The following is a 20,335-nucleotide window of genomic DNA, read 5'->3' as shown; positions in this document are numbered from 1 at the left end:
ACATGAACTTCTACTTAAGAAATACAATATCAGTAACTGTAATCCATGTTCAGATCACTTTGGTTATTCCAGTATATATAGTGCTTTATGCTTTCATCCCAATAAGTATGCCTGTGTGTATAGTGCTTTATGCTTTCATCCCAATAAGTATGCCTGTGTGTAAAGTGTTTCGTGCTTTCATTCCAATAATTATTCCAGTACGTATAGTGCTTTATGTTTTCATCCCAATAAGTATGTCTGTGTGTATAGTGTTTCATGCTTTCATTCCAATAATTATTCCAGTACGTATAGTGCTTTATGCTTTCATCCCAATAAGTACGCCTGTGTGTGTAGTGCTTTATGCTTTCATCCCAATAAGTATGTCTGTGTGTATAGTGTTTCATGCTTTCATTCCAATAATTATTCCAGTACGTATAGTGCTTTATGCTTTCATCCCAATAAGTATGCCTGTGTGTATAGTGTTTCATGCTTTCATTCCAATAATTATTCCAGTACGTATAGTGATTTATGCTTTCATCCCAATAAGTATGCCTGTGTGTATAGTGTTTCATGCTTTCATTCCAATAATTATTCCAGTACGCATAGTGCTTTATGCTTTCATCCCAATAAGTATGCCTGTGTGTGTAGTGCTTTATGCTTTCATCCCAATAAGTATGTCTGTGTGTATAGTGTTTCATGCTTTCATTCCAATAATTATTCCAGTACGTATAGTGCTTTATGTTTTCATCCCAATAAGTATGCCTGTGTGTATAGTGTCTCATGCTTTCATCCCAATAATTATTCCAGTACGTATAGTGCTTTATGCTTTCATCCCAATAAGTATGCCTGTGTGTATAGTGCTTTATGCTTTCATCCCAATAAGTATGCCTGTGTGTATAGTGTTTCATGCTTTCATTCCAATAATTATTCCAGTACGTATAGTGCTTTATGCTTTCATCCCAATAAGTATGCCTGTGTGTATAGTGTTTCATGCTTTCATTCCAATAATTATTCCAGTACGTATAGTGCTTTATGCTTTCATCCCAATAAGTATGCCTGTGTGTATAGTGTTTCATGCTTTCATTCCAATAATTATTCCAGTACGTATAGTGCTTTCTGCTTTCATCCCAATAAGTATGCCTGTGTGTATAGTGCTTTATGCTTTCATCCCAATAAGTATGCCTGTGTGTGTAGCGCTTTATGCTTTCATTCCAATAATTATTCCAGCACGTATAGTGCTTCATGCTTTCATCCCAATAAGTATGCCTGAGTGTATAGTGCTTCATGCTTTCATCCCAGTAATTATTCCAGTACGTATAGTGGTTCATGCTTTCATCCCAATAATTATTCCAGTACGAATAGTGCTTCATGCTTTCATCCCAATAATTTTTGTTGTATGTATAGTGCTTCATGCTTTCATTCCCTTGGTTATTCAGTAAGTTCAGTAAGGTGTAGACTGGGTGTTTACTATGGCAAGTGATTGCTGTACTTAATGCTGTGACAGACATTGTGTGGAGGAAGGTACTGTGACAGACATTGTGTGGAGGAAGGTACTGTGACAGACATTGGGTGGAGGAAGGCACTGTGACAAACAAGGGGTGGAGGAAGGTACTGTGACAGACATTGTGTGAAGGAAGGTACTGTGACAGACATTGTGTGGAGGAAGGTACTGTGACAGACATTGTGTGAAGGAAGGTACTGTGAGAGACATTGTGTGGAGGAAGGTACTGTGACAGACATTGTGTGGAGGAAGGTACTGTGACAGACATGGTGCAGAGGAAGGTACTGTGACAGACATTGTGTGGAGGAAGGTACTGTGACAGACATGGTGTGAAGGAAGGTACTGTGACAGACAAGGGGTGGAGGAAGGTACTGTGACAGACAAGGGGTGGAGGAAGATACTGTGACAGACATTGTGTGGAGGAAGGTACTGTGACAGACATGGTGTAGAGGAAGGTACTGTGACAGACATTGTGTGGAGGAAGGTACTGTGACAGACATGGTGTGGAGGAAGGTACTGTGACAGACATTGTGTGGAGGAAGGTACTGTGACAGACATTGTGTGAAGGAAGGTACTGTGACAGACATTGTGTGGAGGAAGGTACTGTGACAGACATGGTGTGAAGGAAGGTACTGTGACAGACATTGTGTGCAGGAAGGTACTGTGACAGACATTGTGTGGAGGAAGGTACTGTGACAGACATTGTGTGGAGGAAGGTACTGTGACAGACAAGGGGTGGAGGAAGGTACTGTGACAGACATTGTGTGGAGGAAGGTACTGTGACAGACAAGGGGTGGAGGAAGGTACTGTGACAGACATGATGTGGAGGAAGGTACTGTGACAGACGTGGTGTGGAGGAAGGTACTGTGACAGACATGGTGTGGAGGAAGGTACTGTGACAGACATGGTGTGCAGGAAGGTACTGTGACAGACATTGTGTGGAGGAAGGTACTGTGACAGACATTGGGTGGAGGAAGGTACTGTGACAGACATGGTGTGGAGGAAGGTACTGTGACAGACATGGTGTGGAGGTAGGTACTGTGACAGACATTGTGTGGAGGTAGGTACTGTGACAGACATGGTGTGAAGGAAGGCACTGTGAGAGACATTGTGTGGAGGAAGGTACTGTGACAGACAAGGGGTGGAGGAAGGTACTGTGACAGACATGGTGTGGAGGAAGGTACTGTGACAGACATTGTGTGAAGGAAGGTACTGTGACAGACATTGTGTGGAGGAAGGTACTGTGAGAGACATTGTGTGAAGGAAGGTACTGTGACAGACAAGGGGTGGAGGAAGGTACTGTGAGAGACATTGTGTGGAGGAAGGTACTGTGACAGACAAGGGGTGGAGGAAGGTACTGTGAGAGACATTGTGTGGAGGAAGGTACTGTGACAGACATGGTGTGGAGGAAGGTACTGTGACAGACAAGGGGTGGAGGAAGGTACTGTGACAGACATTGTGTGAAGGAAGGTACTGTGACAGACATTGTGTGGAGGAAGGTACTGTGACAGACAAGGGGTGGAGGAAGGTACTGTGAGAGACATTGTGTGGAGGAAGGTACTGTGACAGACATTGTGTGGAGGAAGGTACTGTGACAGACATGGTGTAGAGGAAGGTACTGTGACAGACATGGTGTGGAGGAAGGTACTGTGACAGACATGGTGTGAAGGAAGGTACTGTGACAGACATTGTGTGGAGGAAGGTACTGTGACAGACAAGGGGTGGAGGAAGGTACTGTGACAGACATGGTGTAGAGGAAGGTACTGTGACAGACATTGTGTGGAGGAAGGTACTGTGACAAACAAGGGGTGGAGGAAGGTACTGTGACAGACAAGGGGTGGAGGAAGGTACTGTGACAGACATGGTGTAGAGGAAGGTACTGTGACAGACATGGTGTGGAGGAAGATACTGTGACAAACAAGGGGTGGAGGAAGGTAGTGTGACAAACAAGGGGCAGGTGAAAATTCTGTGACAGACATGGTGTAGGGGAAGGTACTGTGACAGTCATGGTGTAGGGGAAGGTAATGTGACAGACGTGGGGTGGAGAAAGACGGGTAGTGTCCATACAATAGGGTGAGTTATTTCGACAGGAATGTGGATTGACAGGTACATTTCATACAAACGGGTGAGTTGTTGCGACAGAGCGGGAGATTACTTCTACTTCCACAGACACTAGGTCAGAGTGAGTCTGATCTGACATATGCTAGAAGTGGTCGAGTTGCATACATGAATATATTCTTCTTGGCGTCGTCACCATGTACATAAAGCAAAACAGGCATATTAATCCTCTTGTACATATGTTGTAAGCCCGACCGACTACACGTGAAACATATACACAGTTGTTGAGGCCTCCCTTTCCGTGTCGCTAACGCTGCCGGGCTAGTTGACTGCAGGCGATCAGATAGCCGTAGAAACCCTTGAGCTATGGCAGGAAGCACAGTGGTTGTGATGGTTTGTGCGGTATGTGTTCTTCATGGGCGTGTTCAAGCTGCAGATTGTGTAGTTACGACGACGGATCCCCATATCTTGGAGGAAGGGCACGTACTATCGGACGGGGTTAAAGTAATCGAATATGAACTGGTATTTAACGAGTACACCTCTGCGTTCTTGAGCGAGCTATCTGGACGCTACTGGTACAAACCTACCCGCCTTTATAAGTGTAACAGCGCAACAACTGAGAGATTTCTCCTCTTGTTTCATTATTATTACGGAATGTTCAAATCTTTAGTACATTTAGGTCAGACGACACACGAGATGAACGTTACTACCAAACCTTCAAATTGTTTGACAAGAATACCAGAAACGGAGATTGAAAATCTACTTAAACTATACATTCTCAACAACCTGTCTCCAACCAGTAACACTACCCAGCCGGCGGCGTCAGAGACAAGTGTGTGTTCCATGCGGATCATTGACGACAACGGATGGGGAAAACAAGGCTACAAGTGCTGTCGGCTGTCTGCTGGCCACTTGACCTGCTATCTGGTTGCAGACGACATTTGGATATGGGTTCTTCAGTTTGTAATAATTATAGCTTCAGTGTTTCTGTTTCTGTACTTCCCACTGCTGCTGCCAAAAGGTTACAAATTTGACGTGTTTTCGTATTTTCCCGAAACGTTGAAATTCGTAAATGTAATCACAACACGACGCCCTGATTCTAAAGTTTTGACGCAGAAGACATTACTAGTCCCTTTCAAGAAATGTCTCACAATGACCAAATTTCGTGCAATACTATCTGAAATACCTACAGATGTTGTGCACACATTTCAATTAAAGAAAATGGACTTTCAAGTTGACTTCGATCGTATTTTAGCTGAGAATGAACCGCCATTTGGAATCCTCTCTGCACTGTTTGATAGTTTCATCAGGTTCAAGATACGCCATAGCGACCCTTTGGAAGACTGCTGTACGAGCCGAGTGTGTGGTCAGTGTAGTTGCCGCGCGTGTCCGGAATGGCATGTCCTTCTCAGAGCCTTCCGAACCCTCCTCATCTTTGCCCTCCTGGCATTGCCAGCAGTACCTAGGCTCTATTACTTCTGTACTCCTCAGCTTCACTACCGAGAGATCAACAAACTAATGACAGACCTTGGTCTCAAGCAGACGTACAACTTCGACGTCGGTATCACCGCGGGTACCGCTATCGTTTCTGTTCTGCTCGCCGTATATCTTCTTCACGTTGCTGTTGTCGTGGTTGACGGGGTACTCGACCGAAATTTGGGAAAACTATATGAGGAATTGCTCTACAACAACGAATTCAAATCTTCTGGGGAGTACGGCATGAAGCGAATAGAGTCTGTAGTGAGGAACTCTCTTCTTCCAGTTCAGAAACTAGGAATTCTTGTTCTTCCTCTGTGGCTTGTATGTTTCATTGTGTCCCCAGTGATTCTTCTCCTGTACTTGATTGTGACTGCACCGGTATTCAGAATTGCTATCCGCGTCTTCAGGCTCTTGCTCGGAACATGTGAGAGCAAACGCAACAACCAGGTGGCGATAGGTGGGACACTGAAATACCTCGCCTTCAGCACAACTATATTTTCTATGTTCATCATCATTACAGTGGGCTTCAACTTCTTGCTTCACGTGTGTGCCATGGTTATCGTCGACATGATCGTTAATATTAACTTCACAATGCGGATCCTGCCTGTCATCCTCCTCATTGTCTTCTACATCAGGGACACATTCAGTCACGTGAGTTCCACCTATCTGACCTACCATAACACCTTACTAAGCCTTATAATGGCGGACAAAATGGAGGCGGTCCGGGAAACCGCTAAGAAGTGCCTCCATGACCAGGAGAATATAGTATTTGAGGTCTGTACCAAAGAAGAAGTTCACCGATACTTAGGGCCTATATTTTCCTTAAAAGATGGGTCCCTGCGTATGACGACTAGAGGTTTGGTGTTGTTTCTTCGCAAGGACGACAGACCTTATTTGTCAAAAAAATTCTTCCATATGACAACAGGTATTAACAGTCATGCCGGGCCAGGTCTCATTTCACGGTCCGTTATGAAAGCAATATTTGAATTTTTGAGAGTGATATTATTCCTTTCCTGTCTCATGGTAATAGTAATGGCCTATGGGGATATCAGTTATATTTCCCCAGAGGGTCAGTTCTTCGCTACGTTTGTGACGGGCCTGATACCATTCGCACTAAAAAAGTTCTTCCTTAAGAAAGACAAAAACACCAGTCTGGATGTTGATAACCTGAGATTCACAACAGAACTTGACGAAATGAAGAATGTCTTTCGGCAGGCTTGGAAGATACTTGACATAATACCCGTTACAGATGCAGATAGGGCGCCACTAGCGGCGACACTTTCAGCAGACAATGGCAGCTCCATGGCCATACTAACTGGTGATGCGGCTAGGAACAAAAGTCAAATGGCCACTCATAAGGAAATAGATATCATTGTGGATCTCACGGGTGTAAATATCGCAGAAATAAGTGGATTCGGAGATGCAGAGGCCGATTTGAAAGAAGCGGAGCACACGTGTGGTGCTAGTTTCTGTGTAAAGCCTTCCTCCGTGAGTCCCTGAATACTGATATGAATGTTTATGGAGAAATCGTGTTATAATTAGACTATTTGTCCTGACAATCATGTTGCCGTAATTGTTCATATTTCATGGAGGAATTGTGTAATAGACTATTTGTTTGTCCTGACGTGTTCAATCATGGAGGAATTGCTATTTGTCCTGACAATCATGTTGCCGTAATTGTTCATATTTCATGGAGGAATTGTGTAATAGACTATTTGTCCTGACAATCATGTTGCCTTAACGTGTTCATATTTCATGGAGGAATTGTGTAATAGACTATTTGTCCTGACCATCATGTTGCCGTAATTGTTCATATTTCATGGAGGAATTGTGTAATAGACTATTTGTCCTGACAATCATGTTGCCTTAACGTGTTCATATTTCATGGAGGAATTGTGTAATAGACTATTTGTCCTGACAATCATGTTGCCGTAATTGTTCATATTTCATGGAGGAATTGTGTAATAGACTATTTGTCCTGACAATCATGTTGCCTTAACGTGTTCATATTTCATGGAGGAATTGGGTAATAGACTATTTGTCCTGACAATCATGTTGTCGTAATTGTTCATATTTCATGGAGGAATCGTGTAATAGACTATTTGTCCGGACAATCATGTTGCCGTAATTGTTCATATTTCATGGGGGAATTGTGTAATAGACTATTTGTCCCGACAATCATGTTGCCGTAATTGTTTATATTTTATAGAGGAATTGTGTAATAGACTATTTGTCCGGACAATCATGTTGCCTTAACGTGTTCATATTTTATGGAGGAATTGTGTAATAGACTATTTGTCCTGACAATCATGTTGCCGTAATTGTTCATACTTTATGGAGTTATAGTTCTGGTGTGGGACACAAAAGTCAACCGATCTATACTGTGAACATTTACCTGATGACAAAGGGTTACTATTCTATAGTGGTGGAAATACTATACCATAATGGTGGGCATGCTATTCTATAGTGGTGGAAATACTATACTATAAAGTGGGCATGCTATTCTATAGTGGTGGAAATACTATACTATAATGGTGGAAATACTATTCTATACTGGTGGAAATACTATTCTATAGTGGTGGAAATACTATACTATAATAGTGGAAATACTATACTATAGTGGTGGAAATACTATACGATAATAGTGGAAATACTATACTATAGTGGTGGAAAAACTATACTATAATGGTGGAAATACTATACTATAGTGGTGGAAATACTATTCTATAGTGGTGGAAATACTATACTACAGTGGTGGAACTACTATTCTATAGTGGTGGACATACTATACTATAGTGGTGGAAATACTATTCTATGGTGGTGGAAATACTAGACTATAGTGGTGGAAATACTATTCTATAGTGGTGGAAATACTATACTATAATGGTGGAAATACTATACTATAGTGGTGGAAATACTATACTATAATGGTGGAAATACTATTCTATAGTGGTGGAAATACTATACTATAATGGTGGAAATACTATTCTATAGTGGTGGAAATACTATTCAATACCGAGATTCTGTCATTCTGTATTGGTTGACATGCTGTACTATATTGATGGACATTCTTTTCTATATTGGTGGACATGTCATTCTATACTTGTGGACATGCTATATTAAATTGGTTGATATGATATTCTATATTGGTAGACATTCTATTCTATATTGGTGGACATGCAAAATTATATTGGTGGAGATACTATTCTATATTGATGGACATGCTATATTATATTGATGGACATGCTTTACTATATTGGTGGACATATTTGATATTTGATATATAAGTTTAAAAGCGGTGAGGTCATTTATACTCTAAGGTAAATGCAACTTCTTGTGTGCGTAATGGGCACTTTAAGCGACATGTTAGAACATGCAGTGAAGCAACTGATTCAATATTCGTTGAGCTTGAGTGAAATGAAACATTATAAAAAAACAGCGAAAATTAAGGGTGTCTTCCACATGCACTAGGCTGTTGTGTTTGGGGTTTGAATCAAACATGGTGCTGGTGTGTGTCAGCACCCTTGTTTTTCGCTGTTTTTGACAATGTATCATTTCACTCAAGCTCAACGAATATTGAATCAGTTGCTTCACTGCATGTTCTATCATGTAGTTTAAAGTGCCCATTAAGCACACAAAAAGTTACATAGCATAAATGAGTATAAAGTATAAATGACCTCACCATGTTTAAGTTTATATAGTATTATCAATTTTTTGGGTGTTCCCATACGTTTTGTTTTTAGTATATTTCATTGTTTCTGTTACTGTTCAGTCACTGATAGTTGCTCCATCCCTTTGGTTTCAAGCATGGGGTGGAAACAACACTGATCTATCCAGTCGCTACAGAGTCAGTGAGTTAGGTTTTACGCCGCAGTTAGCAATATTCCAGCAATATCACGCCGGAGGAACACCAGAAATGGGCTTCACACATTGTACCCATGTGGGGAATCGATCCCGGGTGTTCAGCGTGACGAGCAGACGCTTTAACCTCTTGGCTACCCTACCGCCCCCAGTCGGCACAGAACAGTCAGAGGATGTTTCAGACATAAGGTGCTACAAGCGCATGCCTCTCACATTACATCAAGACCAGTACGGAGAACTTTGCTTGCACCCTGGACATCCAACCTTGGCTTGTTAGGCGTTACCACTGTGACCAATAGGTGAATATAATAACCACTGCCATTGTAGCTGTTATTTCTATATTATTTTATTCTGCAACTGTATTGTGTACTTGTGGTAATAACATTGAGTTTACTTCAGAATACAACAGTTAACTGTACAGCATTGTGTTGTTGTTTGTGTGTTTCACACTGAAGTATTTTACCTACAGATGCAGGGAAGGGTTAATGTTTCATGTTTTGAAATCGACACTTGTGGCTAATGTTAATATCGTTACACTCCCTTAAGAACAATTACTACCACTATAAACTAATAATTGTGTGACATAATGTGAGAAGAAAGGACCAGGTCAAAATGTTGTCATAGAGAGCGTATGCGCCACACTTGTATAGTTTGTTTTAACATTCTCTCTGACACGCTTGTAATGCGTACCAACTTTAAGTTTATTTAATATATAGTTGATATTGTGCTTCTATCCTAAATATGCTGACCGCTCCTAGAACTATGTGTAAGCACAGCTTGTGTATGATGATACGTATGGTAACAATGTTCAGTAAGAAATTATTGTAAATGTAGGTTTTCAATCTGCAGGTTACAATTTTCATTTTTTCTGCCACTATGGTACGAAAAGTTTATCAGACTGCCAGAAATGGCAAATTATTGGCAAGCCATACTAAGGTGTGTTCTAAAATTAAGAGTAATTGGTCGGGAAATACGTGCCCACTACACAGCTGTCAGTGAGTAATTGGTCGGGAAATATGTGCCCACTACACAGCTGTCAGTGAGTAATTGGTCGGGAAATACGTGCCCACTACACAGCCGTCAGTGAGTAATTGGTCGGGAAATATGTGCCCACTACACAGCTGTCAGTGAGTAATTGGTCGGGAAATACGTGCCCACTACACAGCTGTCAGTGAGTAATTGGTCGGGAAATATGTGCCCACTACACGGCTGTCAGTGAGTAATTGGTCGGGAAATATGTGCCCACTAGGCCTTGTGGGGTACAGACAGGTATGTAAGCATGTCGAGGGTACCCTTGATATTGATTGTAAAATGTTCCAAGGGTACAAATACATATTTTGGTCTGATCACATACACGCCATGACACTTGATCCTCTAGCTCCATGCATGTAACAGGTATCTGAGCCAAAACAGATGATAAAACGTTGAACGTTCACATGTCTGCCGAAGCTTACACCTTTGTTAAAATACCGGGGGTAGTTACATTTTTTTCTAGGTGTATATTTGTTTTTGTTGTTCTTGCACGTAAGTCTCTACAACAGTACAGTATATTTCTTTGAAGGCATAAAGGCAGTATCCAATTTTCCTTACTGTTAATACTTTTCTATTATAAGTCTGTTATACGCAACATGCTTGTTCTGTAGAGGTGCCTGATGGCCAAGTTTGTTGCGTCCGTAGCTAATATGTTATTTTGATAATTCAATACTCCTAAAGCGATTTAGTGTGTTTCACAGTCCTTGAACCGCATTATTCTTCCTACTGCCTAGCCCTCCGTGCAACACTAAAGACCTATATGAAGCAAGTTTAGAATTCCTCCATGAATGTCACAACTCCGGGGGCTCAGTTTCAATTTGAAGGAGAATACGAAGGAAAACAAAACTTTTGATACAGTGTAAAAGATATTCTAAAAGTCACCTTCTTTGGTTAAAATTGAACAAAATGTTTGAAAAATAGCAATACAAACACAAAAACGTACTCGTATTTCCGCCTATTACGGAAAAACCCGACAATTAATGAGCAGAGGGGGTATCACGTGACATGACGTCATATGTGCCTGTTGCTGGTGGCTTCCTCTTTGATTTTACCTCACAACTTAACAGTGTCCATGGATTCTGAAGCAGTAAAAGATGTTCCTGGTGTCATTTCTGAAATGGATGTTAGACCGTATCAAACGATCCGATTTTACATCTTGCAAGACAATCTTCCAGTGAAGATAAAGAAGAAGAATCAAGCAAAACGGAGACACCGCTGGAAGTCAAAACAAATTTTAAAATAGACCATATCATTTAACAAGAATACTATTTGTCAGCAAAATGAGATACAGTTCAAACCAGCAAACCCACCCCTATAAATATATGACCAGCCCCTAAGAATTATTAAAAAAAAATATGTGATTGCAGTTCCTTTTGTGTCAAATGGGTGACTGCAGGGTGTCTGGGATTAAAAAACAAATAATTATGCTTCAGACGGGGGAAAATATACTGAGTTAAAACAGAAACTTCACAAAATGTAATTTGAAAAATAATGAATAATTTTTCTCTGATGATACATCTATGTATCCGAAATGGGATCCCTATCTTTCGACTCTAGAAAAACGTTAGCAAAACCCGCTCAAACCCGTCCATTCGTCGTGCAAATGACGTTAGTGCCAAATCAGGTTTTGCACGTGCAGTCGATCACGTGATCTTCGCATCGAAGTTTTCTTCATATGGACGTGTTTGCATTGGCCTCAAGAATTGAAAAAACACTTTTAAACCACAGTTCTAACGGTACTTGAAATGCCACGATTGTCAAATGTACAACGTGAACGTGCTGTTGGCATGTTGCAAGCGGGAAGATCAGTTATTGACGTCGCAAGAGCAATGGGATTCAGCCGTCGTACTGTGTATGACTTGCGAGGTCGTCTACAACAAACTGGCACCACTTCTGATCGCCCAAGGTCGGGTCGTCCACGTGTGACGTCACGAGCAGAAGACCGTCAAACGTCCTACGTCACCTACGTGAAAGATTTCTGCCGGTTACACGAACCAGGGATGAGATGTTTAGAGGTCGACTGTCCTCACAGACCATTCAAAATCGGTTGCGGGCTGCCAATCTCCATTCTCGACGTCCATATCGTGGGCCAATATTGAGGCCGTTTCATCAACGTCAACGTCTGCTGTGGGCCCAACGTCACCTCCGATGGACCCAGAGAGACTGGAATCGAGTCGTCTTTAGTGATGAATCAAGGTTTACCCTCAGATTCGCGGACGGCAGGCATAGAGTCTGGAGACGACGTCGCCCAATGTTGTGTACAGGAAGTCGACAGATTTGGGGGCGTAAGTTGCATGGTGTGGGGTGCTTTCTGTGGGAACAACTGTTCCCGACTTTTGGTCATCCGTGGAAACCTCACAGCTGCTGCTTACCGTGACCAGGTGCTCACCCCTGAACTCGTTCCCTTCATGGCGGCTCATGGCCCAGGTCTACAGTTCGAGCATGATAATGCTCGGCCGCATACTGCGATGTTGACACGAAATTTCCTTCAAAACGCTGGAATCAACGTCATGGACTGGCCATCGAGGTCCCCTGACCTTAATCCAATAGAGCACGTTTGGGATGCACTTGGGAGAAGGCTTCGTGGTCTTAGGAACCAACCTCAGAATTTGCAGGAACTTGGCGCTGCCTTGCAAGAGCAATGGCGCAGAATCCCCAACCACATGTTCACAAGCATCAGGCAGTCGATGAGGAGACGGTGTTTGGCAGTGGTGAATGTGCGGGGCGGCCATACACGATATTGAAGTGAGAAATTTCGCATTTTTATTCTTGTGACTTGACATTCTGTATACCCATGTTTTGGAACGGCGGTGTAGCCTAATGGAACTGATTTTGGCACTGTCCGTGTATCGAGTACATCACACAGATCTCAGCAATGAAATAATAACAATTTAACCATCTTACCATCTCTTGTTTTTTTATAGTGCCCTGAAGAAAGAATGTGAAGTTTCTTTTTTGACTCAGTATAGATATTATCTGCTACAAAAATTACACTGGAAATAATTATTTTTGAAAAAAATTAGGATCCGAGTTCTCATTAATAACGTATCAAGTCTCCATACAAGATCCCAGCCTGGTCGAGCAGAGATAATATTCGCGACGCAGATAAGTTATTCCCCGAAAACTAGTGAATTCTAAAATACTAGTTATGACAATGCATGTTTCCCCAGTGTTTGGTTACGGAAAAGTTCTGGTACTCGGTCATAGTCTTAGAATGACAACTTGTCAGCCAATGAGAATACAGAACAACTTTCACGGCACACACTACTGACAAATAGCGAGTCTGATGCCGACGTGTGCAATTGTACAAAATGGAAAACAATGAAAGCAACAGTACTTCATGATTTGCCGTTGTATTCGGCAATGTTTCGGGTAGACTGCAGCATTTAGGGCTCCAAACCGAAAAGAACGTTATAGCGAAACATTTTCAAGCTTATGTGAAATCTCTCACTGATTTTGATAATACATATCTCATGGGTACCAGCTACACAATGCCCCAGCAAATTTGGTCATTCATTCTAATTTGGTCAAATTTATTTGAAATGATTAAATATATGACGTAAATGCATAGTTTTTGTCAACTTCGATATTAGGTTCTTCATATAATAGTTATTAGGAAGTAGATCTAATATTTATGATAAATGTTCCATCAGTAAACTCGTAACTATGTATATACTTTTATATGAAGATCAGACTTTAATCTAATGTGTGTTAAAAATACCACTAACAGTAAGTTGTAACAGGGAATGATGGAGTATACATGAATCTCGTGGGTACTTCTTCCTTCTTCAGCCTAGCGTTTGAATTTTCATACCCCATGTGTGCATGTCTCTTTCATATGCGTCAGACTCGGAATGATCAGGCATTTCTCCTGCCTAAATCTGTCTCTTTAGTTTGAAAACGGAAGAAATGGTGGCTCTTTCCATTGTTCGATGATTCCGTGCACCCCCAGGCAACAGAATACACCATCGTACCATTTACAAAAACGACAGAAACAACACGAATTTTTATTGCTGTAGCGCTTGTTCTTTGGTAATATGGCGGATGCTTGTCACATATGACGTCACGAGCGGAAAGGTCACGTGTGTTCCAGCGGAATATGCGTACTGGTCGAAGCTCAGATAACCGAAACTGTTTTCGCGATAAAAACATAATAAAAATTGGGTACATGTTTCTGGTAACTTTATCTTTCACCCAGCAAATTGTCTAGTACATGTATTCTCCTTTAAATGGGTTTATTTGTTACTATCAACAATATATATATCTTCAGGGACTAAGCGTTAGTCTAAAAGTGATTAAGCATATCAGTTATAATGCAGCATACAACCATGCTTGGATTCAGGGTAAACATAGGCTTTGTCTTTTGTTAGTATTAGGGGGAACACATAGCGATAGGCTGGGAGGCTTGTTATAGGCTTGTGATGCCCTGATGGGGGTTATCTACTGGTAGGCAAAATAATTACACAAGGGGGCGTACTCAGTGTTACCATATCTTACATGGGTAATCATTACCAAAAGGAGAAATGATACACGGGTAAATCATTACTGAAAAATGAAATAATCATTCACAGTGGGAATCATTTCTAGAGGGAAAACAATTACTCACAAAGGGGTAATTATTTCACACAGCGGGTAATGATTAGTGAAGGAGAAATACTTATGTACAGGTGAATCACTACTGACAGGGGAAATAATCACTTACAGTGGGTAATCATCATTGAAGGTAGAAATGTTAGTGAAAGCGGAGTAGAAATAATGGCTTACAGGGTAATCATTACTGAAAAGGGAAATAATTACTGAACAGAAATAATATCCCACAGGGATAATTATTACTAGAGGGGAAAAAAATACCCACAAGGGTAATCATTACTTAATTACATAAATATCCACAGAGGATAACCAATATTCAAAGGGGAAATGAAACTCAAACGCAAGAGTTAGTGTGATTGACTTGAAGTTAGTTATGTGAATTAACAACTGACATTTTTATGATGAGACATTTTTAATATAGTAAGAAAATCATATTGCAAATGGCTTGTTTCAATCTGTTAATGTTGAAGAGGTCACAGCGAACTTCACACAGTCAATAACATATATGTCCACCATGAGCCGTGCATCAAGGCTCACGGTGGACAATGTTTTGCCTATCTTTTCTTGACACCTGCACCTCACAGAGCCAATCAAAAATCGCAAGAAGTCTTATGAAATTCCACATTTGTGGAAGCACCTGGCGGAGGGCCTGAAGCGTGACCTCTCCATTTCGTCCCAGACGTGTTCGATAGGGGACAGACCTGTGGACTTAGCGGGCCAAACGGTATCACGACTGGATTAACAATTTCGTCTCTGTACCTGAGACCCGTTACATTTCCATTGATGACAAGCAAAGGTGTACGTCCAGGACTCGTTATCCCACCCAAACCCTGACTCCACCGCCGCCCAAACGGTTGGCCTCAAGGACACAGTTCGACGTCATCGGTAAACTCGGGTTAGGCCATCAGCGCGGTGCAAGAGGAGTCTGGACTCGTCAGTGAAGTGAACATGTCTCCACCACTGTTGTTGTCTGCACCACTGCAGCCTTAGACGTTGGTGACGTATTGTCGAAATTGGTCGTCTGGCAGGACGTCTAGCACGTATCCTGTGTGCAGCCAGACCCCGGCGAATGGTCCTTGGTGATATACATATGTCGACCGTGAGAGGTGGGACTAAGGCATATCCTTCACTGGTCTGCATTCCTTCTGTCCACACTCGAGTATTCCTTGCCACAGCCCAAGTATTGTAAATTTTAACACACCATCGTGTGTTATTAGCGGTGTTTGTTGCGATGCGAGTCCTTTGGAAATGCTGCAAGTCATTTTCAGTCAGCAGGTCACCAAAACGAGCGGCTTCTTGTTCCTTCGTTCCTTTGTCGTCGGGATCAATTGCATGCAGCGACGAGTCAATTTGAGTTAAAACATCGGCCGTCCACTCTTCAAGCTCCATGATTATTTATAAATTCAGGTCTCTCACTTGCAATTGCTGTCGTGCTGACCGGGCAAACTATCGGGTTCAAATGAGCAATTTCGTGAATTAATGCGCATGTGCTATTAAGTATTACACTAAACATCTTATACATTAACAGTTTACAACATCAGCCCCAACCAGGCATGATTTGTTTATTGGATACTCGCGACCTGGAATGAATTTCACGTGCATTTCATGCTCAAGCACAGATGATGAGGGTGGGAAAGGAGAGAGATGCAAGAAAATGGATTTTTAATTAATCATGATCTTCAAATCCATTCAAATGAATGTAAAGTTATTTATAATAAAAAAGAATATCAAAACTCGACCGAAATTTTAGTATAAGTAAGTTACATTCATGGTTTCCTCGATGCATCGGTCAATATCCCTACCGTTTTAGGCGTGGAGACTCCTCTGCTTCGCCTCGGAGGCCCCACGCCTAAAACGGTAGGGATATTGACCGATACATCTCGGAAACCATGAATGTAACTAACACTTACACATCTCTCTTTTCGACTCATGCAATTGAGCATTAATGATGAGCCACCCACGTTTTACATAAGAACGAAACACTACCTGTTGTTGTGTATGCTTTGGAAACCAATTCCCGCATATCAAAATGGTAACTGTTAATCCACTGCCATTCTTCGTGCATATGTCACTTCCTACATAGTCTGAAGAGCAGGATCCCAAGCCCAAACATGGCATCCAAAATAGCTACAAATATGTTTGTTTGGGGTTCATTGGTTCATTTCGGGTCATCTTGATGGTAAAAACAAAACCCCGCACCATCACTGTTCCACCACTAAAGGGTTCCGTTTCATGGATGATCTAATGTTGATACTTTTAATAAACCTTGTCACTCCTGGTTTTAGGAAGAGTTAAACATTTCTTTTAAATGACTAGATAGCTTTTTCTCCATGGATATAAAAGTACTTCAGCACATGTAGATCCCTCTCCAGCCCAAGGTAATGTTGCATGGACCAGTGTCAGGGCAATATAAGTATGACCTACGACTTCAATGGTAGCTTACTGTTATATACAGTACAACCAGAAATTATTGAGAATTTTAAGATTGTAAATTTTGTATTTTTTTTCACTCATTCAATGTGAATATTAGCAGAACGTTACTCCAGATTCAAAGACAGGTGAACAGCTAGTATTTTGTCAAGTCACCATGGGCAGCAATGCAGGCTTCAATGCGCAGGGGCATACTAATGATCTAAGAAGTTAGAAAGTCGTTGTCCATGCTGTCCCAATATCGGACCACCTCTTCTTTCATGTCAGCAATATTAGTCAGATTTTTCTTATTGACACTTTCCTTCATAAGTCCCCAAACATTTTCTATGGGATTTAGGTCAGGGCTATAGCTTGGCTAATCTAATAATGTCATATTTTGGGTCCAAAACCAGGCCTGTGAATGCTTTGAACGATGTTTTGGGTCGTTGTTCTGCTGGAAAATCCCAATATTTTCATAGAACACGTGAGCAGATGGAAGTAAATGTCCCTCGAGAATATCTGTGTGCTGCTCACTGTTCATATTCCCTTCAAATACACAGAGGGGCGTTGCCCCTAACACAGATATGCCACCCCACACGTTAAATTTCGGACTGTACGTTGGGCGCTGATACAAAGGTTTTTCAGTTTGTTTGGTCCAGAATTTCAGTGCATTAGGAAACAGCCACACAGAACTTTCACCTAAGATAATCACATTGTCCCAGTTAACATTTCTATGCTGTAAGCAACAGTTCAAACTTCGCTCGTTTTGTTGAGGTTTCATGATCGGTGATGGAATTCCTCGACTCTTCTGCCAACCCATTGCATGCAGCTTAGTTCTAATTGTCTCCTTACACACAGCCACAGTTCCTCTATCAATCATATTCAGCCTTAAGTTTTCTAAACTCCTTCGTTTGTTTTTAGAAACAAGAATACCAAGCCGCCTCCTGTCATCGACAGTCAATTTTCTGGGCCTACCTGCGCCTCCCTGGTGCTCAATGCCATATTCATTTGCAATATGTTTCAAAACACGATAAACAGTGGACAAACGGATGCCTGTTCTACTTGAAATCACTTTAGCTGATCTGATGTCCTTGTTATAATACTCTAAAATCAACTTCCTCTTCTCTAAATCATTCATACTGAGGATCACTGAAAATGTTGTCTGCTAGCAAGTAAACAAAGGGGGATAACTCTTTACAAACTAATGAAAAAGGGTTAACGGAGTTGTCTCTCTTGAATGAAACCAAGCACTTGATAGCTGGTCAAGGTTGTTTGTAATATAAATTCAATTAAACATATTCCTAAAATTCTCAATAATTTCTGGTCATACTATGGATATGGTGATGGCTTATTTATCTGGGTAATCTGAATATCTCGATAGTTACTAAGATGATAATCATTGTTTCTCTGTTCGAAAAGTGGAGTCTATTATTGCATCAGCTGTTGAATTATGTAAGGTGTCATGAGAAAATGATGAGATATGGCACACTCCACAATATCCCAGCTACACGACGGACGAGAGATCTAGATGCGAGATTCATTTTAACACAATGAATGTAGCCCTTGGTTACTTGTATTCAAATTTATTCAGGAGAAAATACAAATGAAGCAATTGCATGGAAGCCTCAAGATACTGAAAGACAATTGGATTAAATGTTGTGTGTAAAATTATTAAAATATAACAAAACATTTATGAGCAGCTTAGATGAAGTTCCAGTTAAGTAATCGGCCATATTATATATGATTTCATCAAGCTTTTAACAGTACAGGAATGGTAAAGTTTGTGACACAGTGAAGTGTCAACTAACGTCTCTGAGTCAAATAAAAACAAAGAAGAAAACATCTCCAGAAATGTTGTGTCCAAAATGTAACGTATGCAATGTCTTTCACTCAACATTAAACATCAGCAATTAGCTATACTGAAACCTCTTCATGGTAAAATTACAATGTGGTCAAAATCAACACCACAATGGTAACATTCATGGGGTGACAACAAAGACCTGAATGGTACCATCAGCAGGAAGCCATAACAAAGACCTGAATGGTACCATCAGCAGGAAGCCATAACAAAGACCTGAATGGTACCATCAGCAGGAAGCCATAACAAAGACCTGAATGGTACCATCAGCAGGAAGCCATAACAAAGACCTGAATGGTGCCATCAGCAGGAAGCCATAACAAAGACCTGAATGGTACCATCAGCAGGAAGCCATAACAAAGACCTGAATGGTGCCATCAGCAGGAAGCCATAACAAAGACCTGAATGGTAACATCAGCAGGAAGCCATAACAAAGACCTGAATGGTAACATCAGCAGGAAGCCATAACAAAGACCTGAATGGTGCCATCAGCAGGAAGCCATAACAAAGACCTGAATGGTGCCATCAGCAGGAAGCCATAACAAAGACCTGAATGGTGCCATCAGCATGGAGACAAAACATAGATGTCAAAGGAAATATTAGCAAGGAGTGATAATGAAGACCACAATGGTAACATCAGAATCGAGCAATAGCAAAGACCTGAAAGGTAACATCAGCATGGAGAAATAATGGAGACTAGAATGGTAACATCAGCATGGAGCCATAACATAGATGTCAAAGGTAATATCAGCAAAGAGTGATAATGGAGACTAGAAAGGTAACATAAGCATGGAGAAAAAATGGAGACTAGAATGGTAACATCAGCATGGGCTAATAATGAAAACCACTATAGTAATATGAGAATGGAGGAATAGCAAAGACCTGAATGGCAACTTCAGCATGGACCATTCCTCTGCTGAAGGTAAGCACCCATGCTCTCACTGATGAAGGTAAGCAGCTATCTGAGTTATCCATGCTCTCACTGCTGAAGGTAAGCACCCATGCTCTCACTGCTGAAGGTAAGCAACTATTTGAGTTATCCATGATCTGACTGCTGAAGGTAAGCAACTATTTGAGATATCCATGCTTTCACTGCTGAAGGTCAGCAATTATGTGAGTTATCCATGCTCTCACTGCTGAAGGTAAGCAACTATCTGAGTTATCCATGCTCTCACTGCTGAAGGTAAGCAACTATTTGAGTTATCCATGATCTGACTGCTGAAGGTAAGCAACTATTTGAGATATCCATGCTTTCACTGCTGAAGGTCAGCAATTATGTGAGTTATCCATGCTCTCACTGCTGAAGGTAAGCAACTATTTGAGTTATCCATGCTCTGACTGCTGAAGGTAAGCAGCTATTTGAGATATCCATGCTCTCACTGCTGAAGGTAAGAAACTATCTGAATTATCCATGATCTCACTGCTGAAAGTAACTAACTATCTGAGTTATCCATGCTCTCACTGCTGAAGGTAAGCAACTATTTGAGTTATCCATGATCTCACTGCTGAAGGTAAGCAACTATCCGAGATATCCATGCTTTCACTGCTGAAGGTAAGCAATTATGTGA

General features: G+C 41.3%; 1 long non-coding RNA gene across 1 annotated transcript; it reads right to left on the bottom strand.

Moving 5' to 3' along the window:
* Positions 1-18,476: 18,476 nt before the first annotated feature.
* Positions 18,477-19,552, bottom strand: LOC124253524. Its single transcript, XR_006892227.1, has 2 exons — positions 18,947-19,552; positions 18,477-18,909 (listed from the first exon to the last, which is right to left on the bottom strand). It is a non-coding gene; the product is annotated as an uncharacterized LOC124253524 (long non-coding RNA).
* Positions 19,553-20,335: the final 783 nt, after the last annotated feature.

Source organism: Haliotis rubra, unplaced genomic scaffold, assembly GCF_003918875.1.
Source record: "Haliotis rubra isolate DU_JTF1 unplaced genomic scaffold, ASM391887v1 Scf543, whole genome shotgun sequence".
Classification (NCBI taxonomy): domain Eukaryota; kingdom Metazoa; phylum Mollusca; class Gastropoda; order Lepetellida; family Haliotidae; genus Haliotis; species Haliotis rubra.
This window is presented reverse-complemented; position numbering and strand designations above follow the sequence as displayed.